Genomic DNA, 13,674 nt, shown 5'->3' with positions numbered 1-13,674 from the left:
GAGGCCCAGGGAAGGTAGGCAGGTAGTTAGAACCAAAGGCTCGGCGCCGCTCGCTTCTGGTCTGTAGTTTTACAGCCTCCCCCTACTTGAATGCAGCATTTTCTCTTGAACGGTTCCTAGTGGAACCCGAGCCCTGAAATCAGGCCTCTGGAGATATTGAGGGAATAGTGTGGAGGAGATGGTGAAACCCATTGGACGGGCGCCGGCTGCCACCTAGTGGAGCCATCCGGAAGAGGTTGCCCAGAGTCCGAGAGTAGGCTTGGGACGAATGGAAGTGGACTGATTCCCCAGCAGGATGTCTGTATGTGTCAGGGATGGAGAGGAAGGGAAAGGACAACTGTGACTTGATGTCGGCTCTAGGGCGCGGAGGGTCTCTTGGAGATGCATCATTCGCTCCGGTTCGTTCTAACCAACCTACAGTTTTGATCAGACTTTCTTTCAAGTCAGACTAGCAGATCACATCTCACCCCATCAAACTTCTCAGATAAAGGCTTCCTGATCCCCCCAAATCTTGGTTGAGTCTCTTTCCTAAAACCATAAGTAAGCGCTCTCTTAAACTCACAAGGGAGTCTAACTCTTGATTTTCTTCTTTCGGATGCCCAGCTGCCTCTTTTGATTAGGGCATGTCCTCCTGCTGAGTTGAGTGATTGAAAATGGAAACGATTGGCCTCGGGGCCTTATTTTGACACCCTCTTGCTGTCCCTGTGTTGGCTTCCACTTCCAGAGAGGGTAGCTAGCTGCCCTTGTATCATCCAGCCTCTCTTTAAAAATACATCGTTGGGTATCCTCCCTAGAACACATCCCCCAAATCTTTGGAAGAATGAATGAAGGAAAATCTTTTTCCTCTTTAGATCCAAATGGTTGTAGTATTAGTTAGTCGTCCTGACCCCATTTAGGGAATTCTTGGTAAAGACACTAGGGCGATTTGCATTCTTCCTCTGCTCATTTTACAAATGAGATACTGAGGCAAACAGGTCCAATTGGTAGTATTTATTAAAGACTTCATGGACTAGGTTCTCAGGGAAATGTAGACTTGGATCACATAGGGCTCCTGGGATCCTTCACTCATAGTTTAAAAGTAGAAGACAGACTCAGAGAGACAGAACAATACAAAATGTGGGGAGTGTGGTAGGCTGGACCTGTAATTTCATTTGAATGGGGGAAATTGTCAGTTTGGAAATTCCCTGTACCAATGAAGAACAGCAGTTCCTCTGTCACTATCATCTTGGTTGCCTAGACTCATAAAGATTAAGTGCATTAGTGTTGCACTGCTAGTATCCGGCCAACACTCCTGAAACTAGGTTTTTTCTGACTCCCCTGACTAGTGGACTTTGAAGGTGAGATCATGCTATTCGTTAGCCTCCACTGTACAATATCATTTGTTCTGTGCACCAAATGATAGGCAACATTTGCATAGCTTTTTAAGGTTTGCAAACCACTTTACAAAGATTTTCCAGTGATTTGACTCCTCCTAAGAAGTAGGAGTTTTTATTCATTTCTGTTTTACAGATGAGAAAACTGACGCTCACTGCTAGTAATTGTCTGAGGCTTCATTTGGATTTCAGTCCAGAATTCTATCTATTACCCTCTTCAACAGCTTCTACACATCAAAGAAATTTAAAATCTTGTGTTAGGTGAGGCTAGTGGTGGAGTAAAACTTGTCTGCCCTCCAGGAAGCCTGGAAAGATGGGGTGGGGCCAGATACTAGATGACATTGAAGGCCTACAAAAGAGGTTGAAATTTAATCTGTAGAAAATGAGGCATCACTAAGGATTTTGGAAACAGCCAATGATGTCAGTGGATTTTGTGGTCATATGGAATTACTTTGGCAAGGGCCTGAAGGTTAAATGATAAGACTTCTTGGAGTGTTTTATATATATGGAAAATGATAGTCTTTCTTCCATCTCCTACGTTTCCATGTCCTCCATAATCATCAGGAGGCAGCACTATTATAAATTCATAGGAATTAAATGGGAAAGGACCTTCCAGAGCATATATACAAATGAAGGAGCATTTATTAATCACCTACTATGTGCCAGGTACTGTGCCGAATAATAGTTATCTCTTTTATAGAAGAGGAAATTGAGATCCAAAAAAAGTTAAGTTTACTTGTCCAAAGTCATGGCTCTACAAAGAGGTAGAATTCAAATAGCAAAAGCATCCTGTTTTATTTCATCACATCACACAGTGCAGGAAGGGGCGAACACAGTGTCTTCATTGCCTACTTATATCCTCTCTCTTGGTAGTAAGCCCTGGTCTTGCCCTAGTTAGTGTGTACTAATGCTGCTTTGTGGGGATAGCTGTGAGGTCCTCTTTAGAGTTTTATTGGATCCCCAGATAGAATGCTTTAGATAGGACTGATCTGTAAGTACTTTATCCTACTAGTCATTATCCTTATTCAGGAAAACTGAAATTTCTATGTCTATTCCCATTATCTTGTTCTTAGCTTGGTTGCTTGAGAGCACTTTGTCTGCTTTTTTCAGTCACCCTATGTTAAGAGCTGTGATCATTCCCATTTTACAAATGGGGAAACTGAGGCCCAGGGAAGTAAGCAGCTTGTCCAAGATCACTCAAGTCCCCTAGATCCTGGCCTAGTATTATTTCTTTTATATTCTGGTTTACAGCAATCTCTCAGTAAGTACCCATCATTCCTAAAAGCATGAATTTACCAATTGGAATGATGTTCCTATTTCTTTCAAGTACTTTTTGGTTTCTTTAGCTGGTTTTTTTGTCTCCCTATCCTATAAAATATGAGTATTCCCTAGGGCTCTTTATTCCCTAGGACTCTGCCCAGAACTGTATTAGCTCTTATTTAGCAATCTCATTAGTTCTTCTAGAGTTATTATCTCTAGGTGGGCAACTCCCCACTTCCACATCCTAGTCTGATTTAGCCAGCTTTCATCTCACTATCTCACTAGTATGCTGTGAGGAAGGTACTGAGGAAATGAGAATTATTTGGACCTTGCATTATAGTTATTCATATTCATCCTAGCTCATCTTAGTGGCTGGAAACTCTTTAATTAAGGATCTGCTTTAATTTTTTCTCTTTAAATTCCCAACAAATGATCCTGTATGCAGTAGGTGCTTAATAATTAATAAATTAAGGTTCAAAAGTAAATGTAGGAAACTGGGATACAATAGTCTTGGAGTCAGAAGGTCTGTGATAAAATCTTGATTGATTGTTACTCAGATGATTTGGGGATCAAAGTGGTTTTTTTTTTTATAATAGCTTTTTATTTTCAAAATATATACAAAGATAGTTTTCAACATTCACCCCTGTAAAACCTTGTGTTCCAAATTTTTCTCCCTCCATTCTCTTTACTCTCTCCCCTAGCAAACAGTCCAATATTTAAATTTATACATTTTAGATCATAGCTTTTTTTTTTTTTTTTTTTTTTTTTTTTTAATTCCCTAGTTTTACAGGTTAGGTAACTGAGTCCTGGGTAGAGTAAGTGATTTACCTAGGGTTTCCAGCTGGTGTGTCTCTGGCAAGAACTGAGCCCAGATCTTTTAAACTCCAGACTCAGTCCTCTCTCCATTCCCTCATGCTGAACAGATAATTTAATCTCCGAATCTATTGCTTCAGCTGTAAAATGTAAGGGATCTCTGAGATTTCATCCAAATCTATGACATTGTAATACTATGAATGTTTACCCACCTCTTATGGCTGAATTGCTGATAACAATAATTATATCCATAAACATTGAAGCACTGCCTCTAGATCCCTCACCCCTCCATGCCTTATAACAGTCCCTGAAACAGGATCAACAAAAAGACATTGAGGTATTTACTGCCCTTATATCCTACAATAATAGTTCAAAACTTCTAGGCGAGTAAAAAGGAGCCCCTCCATATAGTGGGTTAGACAGAGACATGGCCATACATGCATCTGCTGAAAAGAGGGAAGTTTCCATTGGCCTCTGTATTTGATAAGGGAATCACTGGTGGCTTATTATCATTCTGATGCATTTCTGTCCCAGCATCTAAACCCTGATTGGTGTGTAGTTGTTTGGGATCATTACTGATTCTCTGATTGGGGTTCTAAATAGATCCCAAGCCCAACAATCACTGTTGCTTTAACTTTTAACCACATAGGCACCTTTGACATATATAGTCCCTAGGACTCTGAAACACCCTGAATCTCTTGGATTCTGGGGTCTTCTTCAGATATCTTGATCTCTTGTGTAATTTGGGCAACTTCACTCTTCATTACTGAAAAGGCCAACCCCCCACTCCCCACTTCCGACAATGCTATCAAGCTAGATAGCTCCACTAGAGATACAATTCCTTTGATGCTTGGATGCTTGGTTGTTGTGGTTTCCCCTCAGCAATACTGAGTTGGCTTTGTAAACAGCTTAGACTGGGTTAATTTTAATCAAGCCTAACTCTAGAACAATTGTGTCCACACTTGCCCATAACCTATTCAAACATTTGTAAGTACAAGGAATAGAAAAATGATAAATGTAGGCTTCCAAGTAGATAGAAACTGACAGCATGTTGTCCCCATGGCATCACTGATCTGGTCTTCTCCTTAAAGTAAATATCAAGAACCAGGCATTATGGAATACCTAATGTGGCAGACAAAGCAGGACAGCATGATAGAGACTAATGGGAAAGAAATATTGTTTAAGATTGGTGGGTACTCTGCTTCAGTCTAAATACAAAAAATCTGCACCCACTTTGTTTTTCTCTTTGCTTAGTAAAAAGCAATAAGAGCTCACTGTAATGACCTTATTGCTAGAATGAAATATGAGCCATTTTGCAGAGGAAAATGCCAGGGAGTGTTTGAGAGTAAGGAGCATACGTCACACAGATTAAAAGTTTACAGAACACTTTTGACAACATTGCAACATAGGTCATTCAAATAGAGCCCATCCATTTTACAGATGAGAACTGAGGTCCTGGGGATTCAGAGGACTCATCTAAGTGGCTAGCCCAGGAGCTATACTTGGAATTTGGTTTTGGAATATATAAAACATACTGAGATCTTGGTGCTCTCCCTTTGTCCCTATGAGACCATGGAGAAGTAACTTTCCCTCTCATGGCCTCAGTTTCCTCATCTGTAAAATTAATTGGTCAGAATAAATGACCTTTAACTAGAGGTGATTTAAAAAAAATATTTTAGTTTTCCAAATACATGTAAAGATAGTTTTCAACATTCATTTTTGTAAGGTTTTGTTTCAATTTTTTTCTCTCTCCCTCCTCCTCTCTCTGGACAGCAAACAATTTGATGTATCCTTCTAAACATTTCCATATTTGTCATATCGTTCAAGAAAAGTAAGACCAAAAGGGAAAAAAATACAAGAAAGAAAAAGTAAGCAAACAAACAAAGGATGAAAACATTTGTCTGATGAAAACACTAGGTTTTATTCATAGTCAGAAAGCATATCTATCCATGACTCTAAGCATCAGTTTTACATGGGCTAGATGTAGTCAAGGAATTTTAGGTTGGGAAGATGAAGGTTCACATTGGTAGGTACCACTGCAATGTCTGAAGATAGTAAATTTCCATAGTACGCCACAATGGAAATATATGGGCAAGATCTGTACTGGATATTTATACCTAGATGGCTGAGTTGTGATTGGAGGACAGAATTGGTGAGATCTCCGATCCATTATAATACCAATTGCATCTTCCAATTAGAGTCTTCTCCTTGAGACCTAATTACTCTGTGTATCCCTGCACTGTAAAAATTGTAGTCAGACTTTCCCTTATGAACAATTCTCTGCCTACTTCCACAGTGACAGTCAGTAACATGCTTATAAAAATCTGTGTTGAACTTTGTGCAAATAATGAAAGTCAAGCAAGGCTCAGCATAACTTTATCTTTGACAGAAACCTCTTGAGATTTATAAGTTATGAGAAGGTTTTGAAACTCGAGCTCCTAGTAACACTTGGAGTTGATGCTTAAACTGAGTTTATCACATGTACTTCATTGTACTCCTCTTGAGGGATGACTTGAGATGTAAGTTAGAAAAAGATGTATATTTGAAAAAAAGTATGTTAGTAAAAGTGGGTATTAGTGAGATTTCCAAAGGGGAGGATAGTTGCTGTCTTTTTGTCTGATGTAATGGGATAGTCTCCTGCCTTCTTGGCTTTGTGCAATAAGGTGCAGGTGCAGGAATGTAAATTATCCTTCTCTTTCCCCCTCATCCCTCTTTGCATCTCCCATATGATCCAAACCAGGATGAGGAGGGGTTGGGTTTCTGGAAGGGAAATCAGTGTTTTATTAACATCAGAGCTATAACTGGGGGAAAGGTTTAAAGAAGGGATGTGTGGGAGCTCTGCTGGGATGTGACCATCAAGGGAGAATGCTTGAGAAGCCATGAAGTGCTGTCATTCTAAAAAAACCTGAGTATTTGGGAGGGGGGGATATAGAAGAGAAGTTGCAGGAACTTTGGACAGAGAGAAAGAAATACATCTCAGGATAGTACCTTTGCAACCTCCACATTTTATCACTTAGGAACAAAATCCATTTACCCTAATTACAATTCTGTCTAGCATTCCAAATGGAACCATCCTGGGTGTGATTTTAATCATAGGCTAAGTTGATCATATTCTGTTATGAGAGAAGAAAACAAACTGAAGACCAGTATTTATTTATTTATTTGTTTGTTTGTTTGCTTGTTTGTTTATTTATTTATTTATTTGTTTGTTTCCCCTGAGATTGGGGTTAAGTGACTTGCCCAGGGTCACACAGCTAGGAAGTGTTAAGTGTCTGAGACCTGATTTGAACTGTGGTCCTCCTGAGTTCAAGGCTAGTGCTCTATCCACTGTGCCACCTAGCTGCCCCAAGACTACTGTTTATTAAGAATTATTTGGGTTGTTCAGAAGGGACAGACCTACATCTTCTTTATGCTCTCCTTAACCCTGGAACATAGCTTTATTTGTCATGTGGGAAAAGGATTTTGGGTAAACTTATTTTGGCAAGAGAGAAGACCATTGGGTGAAGCTATGGCTGGCTGGCTGGAGAAGCCAGCATGTGGTAGGAGGCAAACCCTTTGGGTAGTTACTGGAGTGGAAAAATGGGACTGCTTAGAGCCATCACCAGCAGAGTTTATGCTCTAATCAGATAGAAGAAATGAGAGTAATGGTAATAATAATAATAGAGATGATGACGATATTAATGATAACATTTGCAAAGCACTACATATAATATAATTACATATATATATATATATATATTTTTTTTTTTTTTTTCTCCTAACAATCTTGTGAAGTAAATGGTATAATTATCTCCATTTGGCAAGTGAAGAAACTGAGAATGATAGAGATTAAGTGATTTTTAGCTCATATCTTCCTGGTTTCAAGTCCATTTCTATCTATGATGCTGCCTAAGAGCCTGGTAGCATTTTAAAGCAAGGCAAAACTTAGCTTCATCAGGGATTAATTTTGGAGCCTCAAAAGTTATTTAAATTAATGCTTCCCCACTAGAATTCTTAAAAGGTCCATGTTCTTTTCTCCTGCCCCATTAGAATATGTATGCAGAACATGGATAGGGAAATACATAAATACATATATATTTAAACATTTTTTGATATCTACGATTTACATATGTAAGTGTATATACACATACACACAATCTATCCATATACAGTGCCATGTTATGGAGATAAAACCAAAAATCAGCATTAACTCTAAGTTCCCTTCCCACTGTAATTCTATAATCCAACTAGGCAACATGGTGGATCATACACTGGATCTGGAGTCAGGAAGACCTGAATTCAAATCACACCTTACAAATTTAATAGCTCTTTCTTCATCTGCAAAATGGGGGAAATAATAACCCCTACCTCACTGGGTTGCTATGAGAATCAAGTGAGATAATGATTTTAAAGTGCCAGGCACACAGCAGGAGCTTAATAATTTCTTGCTTCCCTGCTTCCTTCCCCTTAATCTGTGAGATCTTTAAAAGCAGTGACTAACTTTTCTCTTTTTATCTCCAGAGCTCAGCATAGCTCCTGCTGATTCGGGAGCGTTAGTAGATCTTTGTGGACTGCCCCTCTGTAATCCTGTGATTTATATTTGGTATATCTGAGAGTGTCATCAGCCCATTTCACTCTGAACAAAGTGGCCCTTGGAAAGCCATTGTTTTTGTTTCTTCTCTTATCTAGATTACTGTTAGCTTGGTCTGGGTTTTTGCTCTGCATTGATCAGCCTGGGCAAAAGATAAGGACCCAGAGATTCTTAGGAACTACTGGATGACCTTGGGCAGACATTCCCCATCCCCACTGTCTTCTGCAAATTCCAGACTTGAAAATGTCGAAGGCTCCTTCCAAGCCATCCCTCTGTGTCTCCATGTGTTTATTTCTCTCTTTCAGCTGGCTCTTGCTTTTGTCTCCTTTCTGTGTCCTGCAGAGGGCGCTCAAGGAGCACCTCGCTTCCTCCTTGATGAAAGTTCATGTCTTTGATGTTGAAAGAGCCTGGGATAACACAGGTTGAAAGCTGCCAGGACTCATGTAGGTCATCCAACCCAAGGGTCCGAATTTTGCACTGAGGAAATTGACACGTTAAGGGTAGGAGGGGAGTGCATGATTTGTGCAAAGTCATACTGAGCCCTGCATCCGATGACCACATGCAAGTCTAATCCACCTAGATTGCATAATCACATAACTAAAAAGTCAAATAGCAATTTCAAAATAGCAAATTCTAAAATTTCATTATCCTCCATGTTGGAAATGGAACACATTTCTAACTTCCAAACTTCCCAGCATCCTTTCAATCACCCAGCATCTCATCCTGAGTCAGTCACCTTAAGGTGCCTGACTCCCTCACCTCAAGCGCCCAATGGATTATCAGATATTGAAACCTTAATTGTACTAGGCATTTAACAATATTTATTCAGATGAGGTCTCAAGTTTTTAGGCTTATTTCTGCCCACTGAATTTTAACTCTCTCTGAAGCACTTTACTGGGACTCTCCAATGAATATTCCCATCATTATTACTGTCCTAAGGTCATTTCTATTATTTTGAGGATTGCAATATACTTTCCATCACAAATAGTCTTGTGATACAGATGGTTCTGAGCTGGTCATCCCTGTTTAACAGATGAAGAAAGTGAGGCACAGATCGATTAAGTAACTTGGCTCTGAGTCACATAGCTATGTAAGCATCAGCATCAGATGCTATAACCAAGTTTCCTTCCATCCTCCCAGGATGTTTCCTCTTACGGTAAGGCATCCTATACAAACTCAGATAGAAATGACAGGCAGGAAAGTCTCTTTTGAAAAGCTTGAAATAAGTCAGTGACAGGTACGAAAATAAAAGGAAAAAATAGATCTGTGATTATTTATAGCTGCATATTCTGCTTTCTCCATCCTCTGAAGGAAAGTCCCCACAAAGAATAAATGGGGCATTCTGAAGTCTGGACTGGACCTCTTGGGTTCATGTTCTACCAGTCTGCTCTAATACAGTGACAGCCAGCACCATCTGCTTAGAGTTTTTCTATATGTCCTTTGATCCCCTACAGGCTTTGTCACCACCTGAGAATGAAACCCACTAGCTATTCTCCTTGACATTTTAAAAGTGTCATTGTGAGCTGTGGGGAACTGTGACCCAACTCTACTGACAGCTGCTTCAAGAACAGGAAGGTCTCTGCGCATATTTGATAAAAGTAAATCCTAGGGGCTTTGCCAACCTGTATCCACCTTTTAGTTCCACAGTCCCAGCAGGCTGGTAGCTATCTCTCAAAGACTTTCAGGGATCAGAGAAATGGGAAAGACAGACTAGGTTTGATTTTTTTTTTTTTTTGGATGGCATTATTGGTGCTGGATGAAAGATTTTTACACAATGTATCTGAGAGCTTTGTAAAGACAGAATGAGGCAGGATCACTGAATGAATAGAGGTTTGGGCTCTGAGTCAGGAATAATAGCTTCAGTTCTGGTTGTGGTGTTAACTAGCTGAGGATGAGAGGGTGTTCTGAATTTGACTAGGTTTAAATCCTTTGCTTGCTACTTCTACCTTTGTGACTTTGGGTAGGTCACTTCTCTCTGAGCCTCAGTTTCCTCATTTATAAAATAGAGGGCTCAGATTAGATACCTTTTCAATTTCCTTCCAGCCTCTGATCTTTGATTGATTCAATTAAACCCATTCAATTTCCTCATCTGTAAAATAGAAATGATAATGTCTGTAATACCTCTCTCCCTGGCTTGTGATGAAATTCTAATGAGGCAAAGCTCATTTCAGGTTTTAATGAAACACTATAATACTGAATTTTATTATTATTGTTATCACTGCTCTTAACAGTATTGGTATTTGCAGCTTTACAAGATGTCTGATCAAGCAGAGGTATCTAAATGGTGTCAAATTCATTCTTGGTGACCTAGAACTCAGGTAGTCAGGACATGAGTCTAATATAATAAAGCACAGGAGGGAATCCATGGAAATGCAGGTGCTTCCTCTTTTCTATCATTAAAAAAGCAGTTCCTGGCTTCTTTGCAATTTGTTAGGAACTTGAATATCCAAAATAACACTATACAACAAAAACAATAACAACCTATGTTGATATGATGATAACAGATTAAGTTATTGGTCCAGAGTCACACAGTTAGTAAAGTTTTTATCTGAGATCGAATTTGAACTTAGGATTTGCTGATTTCACACGCAGAGTACTATCCTCTACAGCGCTCCCTAGCTGTATTTAGCAGCCTAGTCAAGACAATCCTATTTCTGTAGAAGACTTTAGAGACCACCATGGTTAGGGGAAGTGTGTTTAACAATTATTGGTACTTTGTTTCTAAACACTGAAAGACTTAATTTTTTTCAGGGCCATCTGAGTGCACCTCAGCACAAGCTGTGTTAGCATAAACAGAAATTGTATTCATATTATTTGGGTCAAGTGTGATTTCATCAGTGTGAGGAATTCCTGGTTTGGAAACTCCATCAACAAATTCATTCAGGTTCAGTTGTGTCTGATTCTTGATGACCCCTTTTGAGGTTCTCTTGGCAAAGATACTGGAGTGTTTTGCCATTATCTTCTCTAGCTCATTTTACAGATGAGGAAACTGAGGCACACAGAATTAAAACCAGATTTGAACTCAGGAAGATGAATCTTCTTGATTCCATAACCAGCATGCTATCTATTGCACATTTATAATTGCCCATTAATAAATATAATAGATGTCATTTAATACTTTGGGGTACCAGTATAATTGTATGGGATGTGGGAAAGAGATGTATTTCCCTTGAGAAGGTCTGCCTGAGGACAGCAAGAAGATAAACTGACAGGCAGAGGATGAAAAATTGTTCCTTTCCCCTCACTCCCCCTCCTCAGCTTTGTCTTTGTAAAGGCAGTAGGTTCAGAGAATGAAGAGTCCAGGATGTACAGGATTCATTGTACTCATCAGTCTATTCCACATAAGATGCTCTTGGACCAGTGCATATCTTGGGTTACAGGCATTAAAACAACAACAACAATAGAAAGAAGATAAAATCATTTGGAAACAGAAAGAGATGTTGATCATCCCTGTCATCTTGTCTGCTACTGAAACTGTTCTGATAATGCTTTCAGAAAGTCAATAGAAGATAAGTTTACATCTCAATATTACTAAACTATAAAAGGTAATCACTTGATCCATTCTGGCTATAGTTATCAGAACATTAAACAGAAGATAATAATAAATATAACAGGATGATGACTTATCTTGGTGGCTGTTTTTGATCTATGTTCCATCTGAAAAAAAAAAGCAAGAGTGAGATGACAGTGAAAATAATAATTATAATTAATATGATTACAATGATAATTCAAATGATTACAAGCATAATTAACATAACATTGTAATGATTCAAATTTGTTATGTTTTCTGGTTGACAAATGACTTGTATAATTAATTTACTAACAACTTAGTATTGTGAAATAGGAGCGGTTTCCCAAATCAGCAACCACAGATGAGAATTCTGGTCCTGCTTGATCATAGCAGTGGACATAATTCTGCAGAACCCCCTTGTATGTGACTTGAAGTGTTATGCATGCTTTGCAGTGTCTCAATTGATTCTCAAAACTACCCTATGAGAAAAATGCTAGCATTATTCCCATTTTACAGATAAGGAATCTGAGACCCAGAAAGGATAAGTGATTCACGCACAGAACTAGTGAGTGACGTAAGGTAGAATTTGGATTCAGGTTTTCTTCACTGGAGTTTTAGCACTCTATATTCATTATTCCATGAATAATAGTGCTAAGTGGTATAGTATGTACTGTCTTGACACATTTCCTAGAGTCAGGAAGACTTGAATTCAAATCTAGACTTTAGAGACTTACTAGTTATGTGACCTTGGTCAAGTCCTTTAACAGATCAGCCTCAGTTTCCTCAGCTATAAAATGAGAATAATAACATCTGCTTCTCAGGGTTGTTGTGAAATGTTAGTCAATGCTGAGAGAGGGAGGGAGAGAAGGAAAGGAGGAAATGAAGACAGTCATTCTCCACTGTTTTTACATCAGAAACATGACTCTCATAAATATTAAGTGACTTGTACAAGGTCGCTGTGGTCCAGTGTGACCTTTAAAAGTTCTGTTTTTTTTATATAGTAATAGCAGATTTTTTTCCTCCACATTGTCAGTTCAGCTAAAAAAAAAAGAGGAGTCTCTTTGTGTCAATCATTGTGGATGGTATTGAGGCCACAGAGACAAGCATCAATTCTATAACCAAGGCATCTAGTTCAACCCCCTCTATGTTATAGAGGAGGAGAAATTTAGGCCCAGGGTGGTGTGGGACTTTTTACCTCAACAGAAGCCAAACTGATGCTTTATAATAAAGAGAATATGCTTGGCTAAGGAATTTCATAAATTTCATAACCAGCCTTGAGAAAATAATGAAAACAACACATTCCCCAGCCTTTTCTATTTCAGAGTTTTTTATTCTATGGAAGAAGATATTGAGAGAAAGAGGCTTGTCGTGGTCATAGAGATGATTTGTGGCAATACTGGAACTGTCACTCAAAGGTCTTGTTCCAGGACACTGATTTTTAATTTTGTTTTATTCTGGTAGGATTTTCTATCCTAAATTTTGAGCCAGTTATACTATCTTTCATCCTTCAGTGCTTTGTCTGGTGGTTTCTATAGAAACTTTGAGATCTTTGTCAGTGGCTTCAGCAAACCCCTCAGAAGGAAAAATAGCAACCATGTGATGTTTGAAGGCCACCTAGCCATCACATTGTCATCTGATGCAGTGGTGCTAGGAACTGGGCTCAGATTCCACTTTCTTCATCTGTAAAATGGGGATCATAGGGATACCAATCTCCCAGGGTGCTCATGAGTCTCACTGTGTTTTTTGAAGAGACTGTCAATTACCCACAGATGACCCTTTCTAATACTTATAATTTCTGAGCCTCCTTGGCATTTCCATTTTTCTAAAGCAAGAGGGTGATCCCTTTTCAGGTCATTTGGAATTTTGCCAAACTGAGTTGTGTTACTCTGAAGAATCTCCCTAATAAGATGGATGAACAGCTCTGTACTTCTAGGTCTCCCAACTACAGAGATGGACAACCACTGTGGAACTGCTTCATTGTAGGGAGCCTATGCAATATTGTATATTGAGAAGTCAGCAGAAGGAAAATGTGTGCTCCTATAAAAATCCTGCTGCCCTAATCATTCTCCAAATTCATACAAATGGCATTTCAGGCTTCTTCCCAGAGGGAGGTGAACAGCTCTTTTTAAACACAGCATGCAGTCGTA

The 13,674-nt window shown here is 39.1% G+C and overlaps 1 protein-coding gene across 7 annotated transcripts in view; it reads left to right on the top strand.

Annotated features, from left to right (window-relative positions):
* The window catches only part of NRG1 (neuregulin 1), an 888,216-nt gene that overhangs the window by 675,597 nt on the left and 198,945 nt on the right, over positions 1 to 13,674 (top strand). The window lies entirely within an intron of this gene.

This window comes from Sminthopsis crassicaudata, chromosome 6 (genome assembly GCF_048593235.1).
Source record: "Sminthopsis crassicaudata isolate SCR6 chromosome 6, ASM4859323v1, whole genome shotgun sequence".
Taxonomy (NCBI): Eukaryota; Metazoa; Chordata; class Mammalia; order Dasyuromorphia; family Dasyuridae; genus Sminthopsis; species Sminthopsis crassicaudata.
This window is presented reverse-complemented; position numbering and strand designations above follow the sequence as displayed.